We start from the raw sequence: 17,623 nt of genomic DNA on the forward strand, positions 1-17,623 counted from the left end.
AGGATAGATTTTGCAAGACAAGTGCCTGGATGTGAGTTTGACGTAGTGGCCTTCACACCTGTCGCTGCTTTCCGTTGGCTCTATTGTTGTACTTACAGGATGGCCCCATGGGACTGTTGTTGGTGCTGTATTTTGTTGTGCCCCAGATTCAGTCTGTGCTGGGCATGCCCCCCTGCCGTGCCCCTTTACCCATGCCACTTCATATATGTGCTGACTTACATCCATTGTGTAGTAGGTATCCCCCCCCCCTGCTTACAGTCCCCATTATTGCATTTTAATTCCCCATGCGACTTACCCTGCATGTGCGTTGTCTCGTGGTAGTCTGCGCTGTCCTGTCCTTGAATCCCTGTGACGATCTCCTCAGGGATGACGGCTGCGACCATCTCCTCCATGTGGTCCAGGGCCTCCTGGTGTGCTGGACTCCCCCCTCCAGTCTGCATTGCTGCCTTCCTGTTCCTGGCCATTTTTTCTTTTGTCCTACGTTTGCAGTCATGCCAGCGTTTCTTACACTCGGTGACTGTCCGGCGTTCTTCAGCCACACTGTTGATCTTGTCCACAATTTGTTTCCATATGGCCTCTCTCCTACTGAGTGGCAATTTAGAGGTGATGAACAATTGGTGCTGGTGTTCCGTCACCTCTTTCACCAGGATTTCCTGCTCCTCTGCACTGAAGCAACACTTTCTTTTTTTTCTGAAAATTTCCTGGTTCCGGTATGGATCCTCCTGGCTGGTTCCTGGTCTGCTGTCATCTTCCTGGGGTCTGTAGTGGCATCTGGGATCCATTTTGGCTCTCCTCTGCTGAAAGGGCAGTTTTCGCGGGTAAATTTGACGCAAAAGCGTTAAAAAAAAACAACGCTTTCCGGGTTGCGCTGTCGTAAATCGACCCACAGTGATTTGCGTCGCGTTAACGTTGGTTTCCTTTACGACGTGACGCCGCTGTGTGCGTCACGAAATAATGACTCCCACCTGTTGGTTGCGCCGCCGTGCCTCAAAGTATAAATTTGACGCCCGCACGGCGCTTCGAAATGGCGTTAGCCGGCACTAATTTATTTGACGCAAAACTGCGTTAGCGCAGTTTTGCGTCAAAAAGTATAAATATGTCCCTTACTGTTTTTCCTGGGCAAATTCTCTTAAGGACAGACTTTGTGAAAAGGAATGCACGTAGCCCATTCATGACTCCGCCCTAATGAATAAAATCTGTTTGTGCCCCACTTTAACCCAATTAGTGGTTTCCAGGAATGTGCTGCCTGCACTTGTACATTGACCTGGCCTTTTATCTTATCTCTTTGCACTCAGAAAAATACCCAAGAAATAAAATCTGGTTTATTACTTCCTTAAAAGTCATTGTCTAATTTGCAAGGCTTGAACTGTACCTGTTAACACTGAAAATATATCGAAAAGATGGTGAAAAGAACATTACTTGTTTTTCCAGAAATTCAAAGTGATTTGTCAACCTACGATAGTGAAACAAAAAGGCATCACCATGTACCCCTCCTGGACCACACTTTATAGTCTGGTACACCCAAAAATCGGTCTGGTGACTTTATAGCCCAGCTGAGCTGGTCAAAGAATGAATGTAAGGTACAGTTTGGCAGCTTTGACGACGTTCCGTTGACATGCTGCATCACACATTATTCAGAGACTGTGTGTAGCATGTCCGAAGCCCTTGCAAAGCTGCTTTGCGACAAATGACGGCTGGGTGCAATTTGTGGGCAAACTCTGTACACAGAAGGCTCGTGGACTTCCAACTCTGGGGGTGTTATGTTTGTGGTTCCACCCCCCCGCACATCCCCATCACACATTAAGATTTTAAATGTAAGCAATATCATTGATGATGTCATCCTTCATGTCACCTGTGAGAGCATGAGCAAGCAGCACTTGGTGCTACCAAGAGTTATAGTTTTGTGCAGCTCTGGTAATTGAAAGCATTTTTATGCTTTTTTTAGGCTTTGATTTCTAAATGTAATGTCACTTCCACTGTATTTTTCCCAAAATTCCTCAAGGGTGTTCTATTTATTATTTTAATATGTGGAACTGTATCTATAACTATTTTAATAAGGCTTTTTTTTCCATTAATTTTGCTTTCTTATTTAGGGTTCAGCCTGTGAGTGCATGCCCTAGCGCACGTGTCTCACTTGCGAGATTTTGTGTAGAGTAAAGGGCTTGGAGCCCACCTGTCGCTCAACATTTGTTGGTTTGCATGACACTCTTCAATACAGCCTCGTAATTCGTCAAGGCAGGCCTGGCATCATTTCTGTTTCTCTGTGTGGAGCATGGACAAAGCACTGAGTGATTCTACCTAATAAGTGGCTTTCAGCTGCTCTCAACATGATCAAGGTACTATTTTATTCTTTTTAACTTGTAGTGCCCTGCAAATAGAAGGCTTGTTACTGGCAAAATGTGCCCAGCGGGAAAAACAAAATTGGAAAGTTTTATTTTGAAAGCTAACTGTTAGAAATGGAGTCTTTGGTTGACAGTCAGGTTACCCCATTTTCAAGCAAGGACCCTCACTCTAGTCAGGGTAAAATAGAATCACCTTCAGCTAACCCCTGCTTAACCCCTTGGTAGCTTGGCAGAGCAGTAGGCTTAACTTCAGAGTGCTAGGTGTAAAGTATTTGTACCAACAAACACAGTAACTCAATGAAAACATTACAAAATGACACAACACCAGTTTAGAAAAATAGGAAATATTTATCTAAACAAAACAAGACCAAAACGATAAAAATCCACAATACACAAGTCAAGTTATCAATACAAATGCAAAAAGAGTCTTTAAGTAGTTTTAAACACACACTAGCGCTGCTAGCGTGAAAATGTACCTGCTGCACGTCAAAAATAACTCCTCACGGGCGGGTGTGAGTCGAAAAGGGCTTGCGGTGCGTCGATTTCGCTCACGAACGAGACCTTGCGTGGTTCCCCCCCTTCTGTCGAGTCAGCGTGCATCAGTTCTTCTCTCAGCAGGAGAGTGATGCATCGATTCGGACCGCACACGGGTCCAGGCAGGACTTGCGCTATTTTTACATGCACACGACGGTTTACGTCAGAAATTCGGCCGCACGATGATCCGAAAACCACGCAGCATGGGTTGCGATCTCCCAGCCTCCATCAGCGATGCTGCGCGTCATTTCTCCTGCTCCGTGCGTCGATTCTTCGGTCGCGTTTCCGGCGTGCATTCATTCTCAGCCACGGAGCCGGCGGCGCGTCATTTCTTCAGCCGCAGATCGGAGTTGTGTCAATCTTTTCCCCGCAGGGCGCTCTGTGAGTGGATTCTTTCCTCTTAGACTGCCAGCTTCTCCTTTCAGGGTCTCAGGAACTGGATGGGCACCACAGGGCAGAGTAGGAGTCTCTCCAGAGACTCCAGGTGCTGGCAGAGAGAAGTCTTTGCTGTCCCTGAGACTTCAAACAACAGCAGGCAAGCTCTAAATCAAGCCCTTGGAGATTTCTTCTCAAGATGGAAGATACACAAAGTCCAGTCTTTGCCCTCTTACTCTGGCAGAAGCAGCAACTGCAGGATAGCTCCACAAAGCACAGTCACAGGCAGGGCAGCTCTTCTCCTCAGCTTTTCAGCTCTTCTCCAGGCAGAGGTTCTTCTTGATGTCCAAAAGTGTTTCTCAAGTCTGTGTTTTTGGGTGCCCTTCTTATACCCAATTTCTCCTTTGAAGTAGGCCTACTTGAAAGTAAAGTCTCTTTTGAATGTGAAATCCTGCCTTGCCAAGGCCAGGCCCCAGACACTCACCAGGGGGTTGGAGACTGCATTGTGTGAGGGCAGGCACAGCCCTTTCAGGTGTGAGTGACCACTCCTCTCCTCCCTCCTAGCACAGATGGCTCATCAGGAAATGCAGACTACACCCCAGCTCCCTTTGTGTCACTGTCTAGTGTGAGGTGCAACCAGCCCAACTGTCAAACTGACCCAGACAGGGAATCCACAAACAGGCAGAGTCACAGAAAGGGTGTAAGTAAGAAAATGCTCACTTTCTAAAAGTGGCATTTTCAAACACAGAATCTTAAAATCAACGTTACTAAAAAATGTATTTTTAAATTGTGAGCTCAGAGACCCCAAACGCCACATATCCATCCGCTCCCAAAGGGAATCTACACTTTAATCAGATTTAAAGGTAGCCCTCATGATAACCTATGAGAGGGACAGGCCTTGCAACAGTGAAATACGAATTTAGCAATATTTCACTGTCAGGACATATAAAACACATTACTATATGTCCCACCTTAACCATACACTGCACCCTGCCCTTGGGGCTACCTAGGGCCTACCATAGGGGTGCTTTACATGTAAGAAAAGGGAAGGTTTAGGCCTGGCAAGTGGGTACACTTTACAGTTAAAACTGTACACGCGGACACTGAAATGGCAGGTGTGAGACATGATTAGAGAGCTACTTATGTGGGTGGCACAACCAGTGCTGCAGGCCCACTAGTAGCATTTGATTTATAGGCCCTGGCACCTCTAGTGCACTTTACTAGGGACTTACTAGTAAATCAAATATGCCAATCATGGATAAACCAATCACATACAATTTACACAGAGAGCATATGCACTTTAGCACTGGTTAGCAGTGGTAAAGTGCTCAGAGTTCAAAAGCCAACAGCAACAGGTCAGAAAAGATAGGAGGCAGGAGGCAAAAAGATTGGGGATGACCCTGCAGAAGCAAAAAAGTCCAACACTAACTTTTGTTTATTTTGCCGAGTTGTCTTTCCTCACTTTCCACTCATATTTTTTCTTTTCTTTTTGCCCATGGGCACTCTTCTCAAAAGATGACAATTAACTTATTTTGAAATATTGCAAATCAACATTGTTTCTTTTTTTATGTGTAATATCTGAAATGATGCTTTAACAGACAATCGTACAATCCACCCCAATCCACCCCCACTCCAATACACCCCAGTCTACCCCACTTTACCCCCACACCAACCTCCCACTCCAATCCAAACCACTCACCTTAATCCAATGCGCTCCAACCCATCCCACTCCAATCCTCCCAATCTGCCCCACTCTAATTAAAAACAATGTGCACCACTCGTACACCATGTGCCCCACTCCAATCCCAAACAATCTGCCCCACTCCAGTCTGCCCCTTTCCATTCCAAAACAATCTGCCCAACTCCAATCCAAACAATATACCCCATTGGCATCTACCCCATTCCAATCTGCCTCACTCCAATCCAAAACAATCTGTCCCACTCCAATCCAAAACAATCTGTCCCACTCCAATCCAAAACAATCTGCCCCAATCCAAAACAATCCGCCCCAATGCAATCTGCTTTGCACTCCAATCCAAAACAATATACTCAACTTCATTCTGCCCCACTCCAATCCAAAACAGTCTGTCCCACTCCAATCTGTCCCACACTAATCTGCCTCACCCAATCCAAAACAAATTGGCCCACTCCAATCAGAAACAATAAGGGCCACTCCAATCCAAAACAATCTGCCCCACCCCAGTGTGCCCCACTTCAATCCAAAACAATATGCCCCACTCCAATCCAAAACAATATGCCCCACTCCCATCTTCCCCACTCCAATCTGCCTCACTCCAATCTAAAACAATCTGTCCCACTCCAAGCCAAAACAATGTGCCCCAATGCAATCTGCTGTACTCCAACCCAAAACAATTTACCCACTTCAATCTGCCCCACTCCAATCCAAAATAATCTGTCCCACTCCAATTTGTCCCACTCCAATCTGCCCCACCCCAATCCAAAACAAAGTGCCCCACACCAATCCAAAACAATATGCTCACTCCCATCCACTCCACTCCAATCTGCCCCACTCCAATCCAACGAAATCTGCCACACTCCAATCTGCCTGAATCTAATATAAAGTGCCCCACTGCAATCTGCTGCACTCCAATCCAAAACAATCTGCCCCACTCCAATCCAAAACAATCTGCCCCAATCCAAATCAATCTGCCCCAATGCAATCTGCTGCAATCCAATCCAAAACAATCTACCAAACTTCAGTCTGACCCACTCCAATCCAAAACAGTCTGTCCCACGCCAATCTGCCTCACCCAATCCAAAACAAATTGCCCCACTCCAATCCAAAACAATATGTGCAACTCCAATCCAAAACAATCTGCCCCACTTCAGTCTGCCCCACCCAATCCAAGACAATATGCCCCACTCTAATCCAAAACAATATGCCCCACTCCCATCTTCCCCACTCCAATCAGCCTCACTCCAATCCAAAACAATCTGTCTCACTCCAAGCCAAAACAATCTGCCCCAATGCAATCTGCTGCACTCCAATCCAAAACAATCTGCCCCACTCTAAACTGTCCCACTGCAATCCAAAACAAACTGCCCTCCTCCAATCCAAAACAACCTTACCCCCTCTAGTTCACATCACTCTAATCTTCCTCACTTAATTCCCAAAACATCTGCACAGCTCTAATCCACCCACTGACACCTGTCTGCCCCACTTCAATCCAAAACTATCAGCCCCACTCAAATCCATCTCACTCCAATCTGTCTCACTCCAATCTGCCCCACCCCAATCTAAAACTGAATTCCCCACCCCTATGCAAAACAATATGCCCCACTCCCATCCTCTCCACTCCAACCTGCCCCACACCAATCCAAAACAATCTGCCACACTCCAATCTAAAACAATCTGCCACACTCCAATCTGCCTCTATCTAAAACAAAGTGCCCCACTACAATCTGCTGCACTCCAGTTCAAAACAGTATGTCCCTCTCCAATCCAAAACAATCTGCCCCAATCCAAAACAATCTGCCCCAATGCAATCTGCTGCACTCCAATCCAAAACAATCTACCCAACTTCAATCTGCCCCACGAATCCAAAAAAGCCTATCCTACTCCAATCTGTCCCATGCCAATCTGCCTCACCCAATCCAAACCAAATTGCCCCACCCCAATCAAAAACAATATGGGCCACTCCAATCAAAAACAATCTGCTCCGCTCCAATCTGCGCCACTCCAATCCAAAACAATATGCCCCACTCCAATCTGCCTCACTCCAATCAAAACATATCCACTCCACTCCAAGCCAAAACAATATTCCCCAATGCAATATGCTGCTCTCCAATCCAAAACAATCTAACCCACTTCAATCTGCCCCACTCCAATCCAAAACAATCTGTCTGACTCCAATCTGCCCCACTCCAATCCAAAACAATCTGTCACACTCCAATCTGCCTCAATCTAAAACAAAGTGTCCCACTGCAATCTGCTGCACTCCAATCCAAAACAATCCGCCCCACTCTAAGCTGCCCCACTGCAATCCAAAACAAACTGCCCTACTCCAATCCAAGACAACCTTCGCCACTCCAGTCCACCTCACTCTAATCTGCCTTACTTTAAATCAAAACAATCTGCACAGCTCCAGTCTGCCCACTGTCATCTGTCTGCCCCACTTCAATCCAAAACTATCAGCCCCACTCGAATCCGCCTCACTCCAGTCTGCCCCACTCCAATCCAAATAAATCTGCCCCACTCCAATGCGCCCCACTTCAGTCTGCCTCACTCCAATCCAAAACAATACGCCCCACTCCAATCAAATCCACCTCACCCCAATCAAATCCACCCCACTCCATCCCAATACACCCCTTTCCAATCCACCCTCTCACATCCATTCCACCCCACACCTACCCAATCCACCCCATTCCAATCTGTCCCACTTCATTCCAAACCAATCTGCCTCACTTCAGTCTGCTGCACTCAAATTCAAAACAATCTGTCCCATTCCAATCTGTCTCATTCCAATCCAAAACAATCTGCCCCACTTCAATCTGCCCCACTCCAATCCAAAACAATCTGTCCCACTCCAATCTGCCCCACCCCAATCCAAAACAAAATTCCCCACTCCAATCCAAAACAATATGCCCCACTCCCATCCAAAACAATCTAAAACAAAGTGCCCCACTACAATCTACTGCACTCCAATGCAAAACAATCTGCCACACTCCAATCTGCCTCCATCTAAAACAAAGTGTCCCACTGCAATCTGCTGCACTCCAATCCAAAACAATCTGACAATCTGCCACACTCCAATCTGCCTCAATCTAAAACAAAGGGTCCCACTGCAATCTGAGGCACTTCAATCCACTCTAAACTGCCCCATTGCAATCCAAAACAAACTGCCTTACTCCAATCCAAAACAACCTTCCCCACTCCAGTCCACCTCACTCTAATCTGCCTCACTTTAATACAAAATAATGTGCAAAACTCCAATCCGCCCACTGCCATCTGTCTGCCCCACTTCAATCCAAAACTATTAGTGCCACTCAAATCCGCCTCACTCCAGTCTGCCCCACTCCAATCCAAAGCAATCTTCCCCACTCCAATGCACCCCACCTTAGTCTGCCTCACCCAATCCAAAACAATACGCCCAACTCCAATCAAATCCACCTAACCCCAATCCAGTCCACCCCACTCCATCCCAGTACACTCCTTTCCAATCCACCCACTCCTATCCAATCTACCCCACACCAACCCAATCCACCCCATTCTAATCTGTCCCACTTCAATCCAAACCAATCTGCCCCACTTCAGTCTGCTGCACTCAAATTCAAAACAATCTGTCCCATTCCAATCTGTCTCATTCCAATCCAAAACAATCTGCCCCTCTTCAATCTGCCTCACTCCAATCCACTCCAATCTGTCCCACTCCAATATGCCCCACTCCAATCCAAAACAGAATTCCCCACACCAATCCAAAACAATATGCCCCACTCCCTTCCACTCCACTCCAATCTGCCACACTCCAATCCAAAACAATCTGCCACACTCCAGTCTGCCTCAATCTAAAACAAAGTGTCCCACTGCAATCTGCTGCACTCCAACTCAAAACAATCTGTCCCACTCTAAGCTGCCCTACTGCAATCCAAAACAAACTGCCCTACTCCAATCCAAAACAACCTTCCCCCCTCCAGTCCACCTCACTCTAATCTGCCTCACTTTAATCCAAAACAATCTGCACAGCTCTAATCCGCACACTGCCATCTGTCTGCCCCACTTCAATCCAAAACTATCAGTCCCACTCGAATCTGTCCCACTCCAATCTGTCCCACTCCAATCTGCCACACCCCAATCCAAAACAAAATTCTCCACCCCAATCCAAAACAATATTCACACTCCCATCCACTCCACTCCAACCTGCCCCACTCCAATCCAAAACAATCTGCCATACTCCATACCATACAATCTGCCACACTCCAATCTGCCTCAAAGTAAAACAAAGTGCCCCACTGCAATGTGCTGCAATCCAATTCAAAACAATCTGTCCCTCTCCAATCCAAAACAATCTGCCCCAATGCAATTTGCTGCACTCCAATCCAAAACAATCTACCCAATTTCAAACTGCCCCGCTCCAATCCAAAACAGTCTGTCCCACTCTAATCTGCCTCACCCAATCCAAAACAAATTGCCCCACTCCAATCAAAAACAATATGGGCCACTCCAAACCAAAACAATCTGCCCCACTCCAGTCTGCCCCACGCCAATCCAAAACAATATGCCCCACTCCCATCTTCCCCACTCTAATCTTCCTCACTCCAATCCAAAACAATCAGTCCCACTCCAAGCCAAAACAATCCGCCCCAATGCAATCTGCTGCACTCCAATCCAAAACAATCTATCCCACTTCAATCTGCCCCACTCCAATCCAAAACAATCTAAAACAAAGTTCCCGCTGCAATCTGCTGCACTCCAATCCAAAACAATCTGCCCCACTCTAAGCTGCCCCACTGCAATCCAAAACAAACTGCCCTACTCCAATCCAAACAATGTTCCCCACTCCAGTCCACCTCACTCTAATCTGCCTCACTTTAATCCAAAACAATCTGCACAGCTCTAATCTGCCCACTGCCAACTGTCTGCCCCACTTCAATCCAAAACTATCAGCCCCACTCTAATCTGCCTTACTCCAGTCTGCCCCACTCCAATCCAAAACAATCTGCCCCACTCCAATGTGTTCCACTTCAGTCTGCCTCACTCCAATTCAAAACAATATGCCCCACTCCAATCAAATCCACCTCACCCCGATAGTATCCACCCCACTCCATCCCAATACACCCCTCTCCAATCCACCCACTCCCATCCAATCCACCCCAGTCCAATCTGTCCCACTTCAATCCAAACCAATCTGCCCCACCTTAGTCTGCTGCACTCAAATTCAAAACAATCTGTTGCATTCCAATCCAAAACAATCTACCCCATTCCAGTTCAAAACAATCTACCCCAGTCCAGTCCCAAACAAAATGCCCCTCTCCAATCCAAACCAATCTGGCTCACTCCAGTCCACCTCACACCAATCTATCTCACTTTAATCCAAAACAATCTGTACAACTCCAATCTACCCCTCTCCTAACTGCCTGCCGTACTTCATCCAAAACAATCTGTCCCACTCAAATCCGCCTCACTTCAGTCTAGCCCACTCCAATCCAAAACAATTCAATCCACTCTAAACTAGTCCAGTCCAATCTACCCCACTCAAATCCAATACACCTCAGCCCAATCCAACCCACCCCATGCCACCTCACCCCAATCCACTCCACCTCACTCCAGTGCACTCCACCTCACTTCAGTCCAATCCACCCCACCCCACTCCAGTCCAATCCATCCCACTTCAGTCTGATCCACCCCACTCCAATTGGATCTGCCCCATTCCATCGAACTCACTTCAATCCAACCCACCCCATGCCAATCCATCCCACCCCACTCCAATCCAACCCACCCTACTCCAACCCAAACCACCCCACTCCAACCCAATCCAATCCACCTCACTCAAATCAAGTCCACTGCTAACCAATCCACATCACTCCAATCCAATCCACCCTATTCCAATCCAATCCACTTTAATCCACCACACTCCATTCCAATCCAGTCCTCTCCAAACCACCTTAATCTACCCCATTTCAATGCAGTACACCCCTCTCCAATCAATCCACCCCACACCAATCCGATCCACCCCACACCCATCTGATCCAACCCACTCCAATCCGATCCACCCTACTCCAGTCCAATCTACCACAGTCTCTCCACTCCAATCCCCCCACCCACTCTAATCCACCCCAATCCAATCCACCCAGCTCCAAACCAATCCACCCCCTTATCCAAGCTGCCGAATCTGCCCAATCCAATCCGCCCCACTTCTATACAATTCCCCAATCCAATCCACCACAGAAAATCCAATCCACCCCACTCTAATCCACCCACTCAATCCAATCCACCTCACTCCAATTCACTCCACTCCAACCCACAACAATCCGATCCACCCCACTCCAGTTAAATTCACCCCATACCGATCCAATCCAACGCACCCCAATGCAGTCCACCTACTCTATTCCACCCCACCCCATCCAAACCACCTTCTCCATTCCACCCCACCCCATCCCATTTGAATCCACTCCAACCCGCTCCAATCCACCCTACTGCAATCCATCCCACTCCACTCTATCCCACTCCACTCCAGTCCACCTCACTCTATCCCAATTCACCCCACCCCATCCAGGTTCAGTCCACCGGACTGCAATCCAATCCATCCAGCCCACCTTTCTCCAAACCAGTCCACTTTATTCCACTCCACCACACTACAATCCACCCCACTCCAGTCCAATCGATCCACCCCACATTACTTCAATCCATCCCACCTTAATGCAATCCACCCCACCTCAATGCAGTCCATCCCATCTCAAGACAATCCACCCCACTGCAGCTCACAACAATGCACCCCACTCCAGTCCACCCCACTCCAATGCACCCCACTCACTCCAGTCCACCACACTCTACTCCAATCCACCCATTCTATCCCAATTTAATCCACCCACCCATCCCTGTTCAGTCCACCCTCTCCAATCCATCCAGCCCTCCTCACTAGAATCCATTCAGTTACTCCAATCCAATTCACCCAACCCCACCCCACTCCAATCCACTCCACTCCAATTCAATCCATCCCACTCCAATCCAATCCACCCAACCCACTCCAGTCCAGTCCAATCTAAACCACCCACTCCAGTCCAATCTAATCCACCCCGACCTACTCCAGTCCACCCCACCCCAGCCCTATCACGCCAATCCAAAAAACCCACCCCAATCTAATCTAATTCCCCTCACTCAAATCCACCCCAATCCCATCCACCTCACCCCATGTTAATCCACCCCAGTCCATTCCACCCCACACCAATTCACCCCAGTCCACTCACTCCACGCCACTCTACCCCAATCTAATCCACTCCATTCTACTTTAGTCCAATCCACCCCACTCCCTCAATCCACTCCAACACACTCCACCCTATTCGACCCTACCCCACTCTACAACACGCTCTACCACTGAACTCTACTCCGCTCTACTCAACTCTATAACACTCTCCTCCTCCTTCTGCACTCTGTGACATTCAAACAAATCCACATTACGACACTCTACTCCCCCACTCCACTCTGACATTCCACGCCATTAACTTTTAACCATGCTGAAAAGCAGCCACACTGGTGTACAGCATGGCAAAACACATTGCTAAAGCCAATAGCTCTTGTATTGGGGAGACCTATTAGCTTTGCCAATGCTTGCTATGATATACTGAAACTAGCCCCTGTTCCACTGGCCCAGTCCCCATGCCACTCAACACAGCGGCAAACAGCCTTTTGTTGTGTTCAGTGAATGAGCTCTGGGTGCAGTGCTTGTCCGCCCTTATGCTTTTCCCACACCCAATAGCACATTTGCCATGGACACCTCACCTAATTGGACGTGTTTTTTTTTCTCCTCTCATTCTTTTCAGGCCTGAAAATTCAAAGCTGAGGCTGATGAGGCCTTGATTGAGTGAACCCAGAAGCTTGTGTTGAGGTCACTATTACGGGACGCAGGGCAAGGGCTCTGCATTCTGAAAAAATAACTGAAAGGTCACATCAGTGCACAAGGTGACCATAGCCCAGTCCCGGGCCTGTGTTATTAAGAGCAGTTAAAACAACGATTTTCAGCTTGACATTCTCGGACAATGTGGTAGAGTTTTTAAACTAGCCACATATATAACTGAGTTTCGTGGAGGTATATTTAGAGTCCGTGGACCCATCGGGTGGGTCAAGTATGACGCCTTTAGCTTGACTATGTGAACCTGGTATTTTATTATACAACCTAATGGGACTCTTAGCCCCAAACTTTTTTCTTTGTTTTTTTTTTTCTTCAAAGAGTTTGTCGTCCTGATTGTTGGGCCTGTGGAAGTGCTTCTGGCTGCCCCCGAGTTCACAAATATATACAGTCTGCAGATCAGTGGTTTGAGTCCGTGCATAAAAACCGAGAAGCTCTGTCCTTGCAAGAAAACTGGGGGAGGTGAGCTTCTTGTTTTGAGTTTCTGGACCTAAGGTCTGGTCAGTGGACTTGAAGATTCTGATAAAAAAAGGAATCTCACTAGTGGACACTTTTGTAGCGTTCCTTCCAAAAAGAGTTCCTGCATCCTCAAAACAAGATCCTGCCCTTGTGCATGCTTTTTATTCTGTTTCAGCACTCAGAATACAGAGGTCGCTTCTATGCTCAGGGGTGTGTGTGGGGTAGTTGTACCCCCTAATACATGTATTCTGTAGTGAACAGCTGGGTACAGGTGCTTTAAGTCGGGTATGGTGAGGCGTTTGTCAGATTTTCTTTGTCAGAGTTTTACATTCACATGCTGACAAAAACACACGGACACACACTATTGTTTCTGTTTTAAAGGTGATAAAAGTTGTTATTTTACAAATTATTCCGTTTAAAGTACCCATAACAATCCACACTCCTCTCCTTTCCTAGTGCTCCTTAAGCCTCCCTTCTGCCCTGCTTCTCATATATAGTATTTTAAACAGTGTGACTGCTGGGAAATCTGGAGCTCATCCCACCACCAAACTCACTAATGAAGCTATGCCCCTGGCCATATTTTGAAGATCATGGCTGTTAGAGGCTGGGTATTAGTAGGAGTACGCACCACCTACCACTAGCAATACACCTCCAACACAGGGTTGTGCCCAGTCAAGGTCCCACAAAGTAGCCCCTGGATCAACCCCTGGTAGCTTGGCAACGAGCAGTCAGGCATCACTCAGGAGACAGGTTTGTAAAGAATTTAAATACACCAATACAGTAAATAAGTAAAACACAACACACAATAAAAATCCCACACCAATTTATAAAAATAATAACTATTTTTATCTTTAAAAAGACACCAAAATGACAAAAAAACAATACATGGATCTAGAGATATGAATTCTTAAAGATTAAAAGTGAATAACGCTTAGAAACCAATAGGGCTTAGAGGGGAGGTTGCACTGGACTGGGACACAGTCAAGAGATCCAGCCACCTGCCATGTAACACTTTACATTTACTTCCAGAAGTGTTTTTTGATGCAGGAAAGTGGTCCACAATCCCAATCCAAGGTTCCAGAATCTGAAATGCTCCTTGGGACGTTAGGACTACAATCCCCACAATGCACTTGGCCAAATGCATGCACATCCACTGAACAACTCCAGGCTGAGGACTTTTATGGGAGTTTGATGCAGGAAAGTAATCCTCAACCCCAATTCAAGAATCTCTGGTTTGCTCCCTGGAATGTTGGGACTACAATTCCCACAATGCACCTGGCCAAATCCTTGCAAGTCCACTGAAAGCACGCCAGGTTTGGGACTTTTGTGGAAGTTGGTGCAAGGAAGCTCTTTTAACCTGTTCCATCAGGAAGTCCACTCCGGAGTCCTTTTTGAAGCAAAGCAAAGTCTTTTAGGCTGTGATTCTAGTGTACAACAGGCAATCCTCTGGGTTGCAAACCAAAGTTTCAGCAGGGCAGTCCTTCTTCTCCTTATGTTTTCAGGTGGCAGATCTGAATTCCAAAGCAGATTAGCCACTTTTATTCCATCATTTTAGGGGACAGTCAGTGGGCCCTCCTGTCCAATTAGCTGTAGGACGCCACCGAGAGGTATGGCAACTTCCTCCAAAGTGTGGTATCTTCTTGTCCCATAAAGCACTGTACTGGAACATTCCAAGATGGTGGGTTTCTGTCCAGAGGGACAAGATCTGGTTATACTAACCCCCAGGTGTAGATCATTTCGATCAACTCCTCCTCTGGACATCTGTAAATTCCTTTCTTAAGCCTACCATCTTTCTATGGCGTACAAGGGTGAGAAGACAGGCCTGGTTACATTACTTTCTGACTGGTATTCTTTTGAAGCCTTAGCTTGCTTCACCGAGCCCCTTCCTTGCCTGGTTCACCATCTGCCTACCACCCCCATCAGATAACCTCTGCTCACAGCAGGCCACTTATCACTTAATCAAAGCAGCCCGGCTAATCCTGTTAGGGTAAACCAATCAGGAGAGACCCCTAGCAGGCTGGAATTTAGCTAAGAGAAAAGAAAGTCTTATAACTTATTTTCTGTACAAGTTATGATAAATTCAACAATGGCAAATTATTGCATTTATCATTGCCTTTCGTTTGAGTCCACTTATGACATATATATGTTTTTCCTAGCCATACTTAGGCTTATGAAACGTATTTCCATTATTATAGACTAAGGAGCTGACTTTCTACAATGGGGTAAAATGAAAAGGTGCAGTTTTTACCTCACCAAGGCACATACAACATATTTTATAATGATCCTGCTTATACGTACATGGCACCCCACCCCTGATGCATCTTGAGGAGATCTTGGGGTGACCTATATGTAAAAATAAGGTATAATAATTATTTGGAAGTACCTTTAATTCCAAAGTCAAATTTGTATGCATTTTACAAAGCAGGTTTGCCTTTAAAAAGGGAAGCATGCATACAGCAGAACACACTCCAATGCAGGAAATCTACTAGGCCTCCAAACTTCCAGGCCCTGTTATATACTAGGGACTTATAGGTAATTTGAATCCCCCTTGTCCTATTATCTACTAGGGACTTATAGGGTCTGTCACTGCCAATTGTAATTATAACATTATCATTTGACCATGTATATTTTATTCAGAGCAATGTCCCTGGACCTGTTAAGCAGAGCCCAGGGGACAGTCAGGGTCAGTTACCATCAGTATCAGTCAGAAATATTGTGGTGAAAATTATTAAAGAGTGACTTCCTCACAATGGCTCACAGTGGAAAGGAGGGGCAGAGTCAGCATACTCAGGATCAGTGCCCTTCACAGGCTACAGAAGATGAACAAGAAGATTAGGTCATGTGCACTGGAGAGACATAAAAAAAATGAAAAGCAGCTTTGTCGGGGAGACCTTGCCAGATTTTGGAAAGCAAGTGCACAGTGTTGCCAAATCTTCAAACCATACTGCCACAAAGCATTTGACAAAAAACAGGAAGCAACCTATCTCCTTCAGGGTTAAGGATAGCTGCCCTGTGGGAAACTGGAAGAGGTACACAGGGATCTTAGCAGACTTTTGATACTTCTCATGTAAATGAATCAAGATGGACAACAACTAATAACAACAGCAAGTACCCCAGAATTAAAAGCAAGGAACGGGGCATTAAGAAGTGCAAGAAATATCATACAGTGTACGCAAAGGGAAAGGTTAGGTAGCAAATGTAGAAATAAGCAAAACCCCATCAAAACACAACAAAGACAGGTACTGGCTATTGGTTCCAGCTTGTGCTGTCCCTACTTGCAATCATCCTGATCTTTACTTTTACTTCCTGATAGCCTTCGGCAATCTTGGATTATGAATTCCCCTTTCAATTAAAATGGTAACAACCTCCATCCTAGAGAGGCCTACACCCTCACTTAGGCCCATATTTATACTTTCTTAGCGCCACATTTGCGTCATTTTTTGACGCAAAAACGGCGCAAACTTGCAAAATACAATTTAATTTTGTAGGTTTGCGCCGTTTTTGCGTCACAAAACGGCGTAAATGCGGCGCTAAAAAAGTATAAATATGGGCCTTAATGCCTAATGAAACTCCTACCACTTATTGAGCATACACTACCAGGTATCGACAACTCCTAACCACACTGAACTACAAGCAGCACTGTCGCAGTTTCTACCATTGTGTCATGCAGATCTACCTCGGCCAGTCTGAACTCCCCCTTGACCCTGCACAGTGAGTCCTGACTCTGTGTGTATGTGCGTATATAAAAATATATTGGAACAGTTTACCTGTATTAAATATTAAAATAAAATAGAATTCCACAATGGGTGTTACGTTTTGTCTATATGTTATGCGACACAACATGATGGCCATCTTGAAATTCTATCTTGTATAATTTAATATAGTTATACTGTTCAAAGATGGTCATCATGCTGAGTCTGGATGCAATGTGATGGCCATCTTGGAATGGTGTAACTATTAAATGATGCAAAAAACTGGAATTTCAATTGTCTTTACAAAGCTAATACCAGCAACAGTGGACAGACGGCTCCTATGTAGATTGGGGTGCTGAGAAGCCTGAACACTAAGAGAAAAGAAAAAGGGTTCCCTCTTATCAGCAGTGGAAGGCTGCTCGCAACATCCAATGAAAACACGGTGAGACTAAAATACACCTCTTGGTGGAACAAATACGAGAATATGGAGGCAACTTATCAAGCTACCAACTGGCAGCTGGGTTTGACCAGAAAACCAATGACTCATGAAAAAGGGGCAGGTCACTCTCCCACTCTAAGCACATATTAAGGTATTGAAACAGTATGTTCGCAGACAGCTAAAGTGTCTAACGCAGAC

This window comes from Pleurodeles waltl, chromosome 2_1, assembly GCF_031143425.1.
Source record: "Pleurodeles waltl isolate 20211129_DDA chromosome 2_1, aPleWal1.hap1.20221129, whole genome shotgun sequence".
NCBI classification, from domain to species: domain Eukaryota; kingdom Metazoa; phylum Chordata; class Amphibia; order Caudata; family Salamandridae; genus Pleurodeles; species Pleurodeles waltl.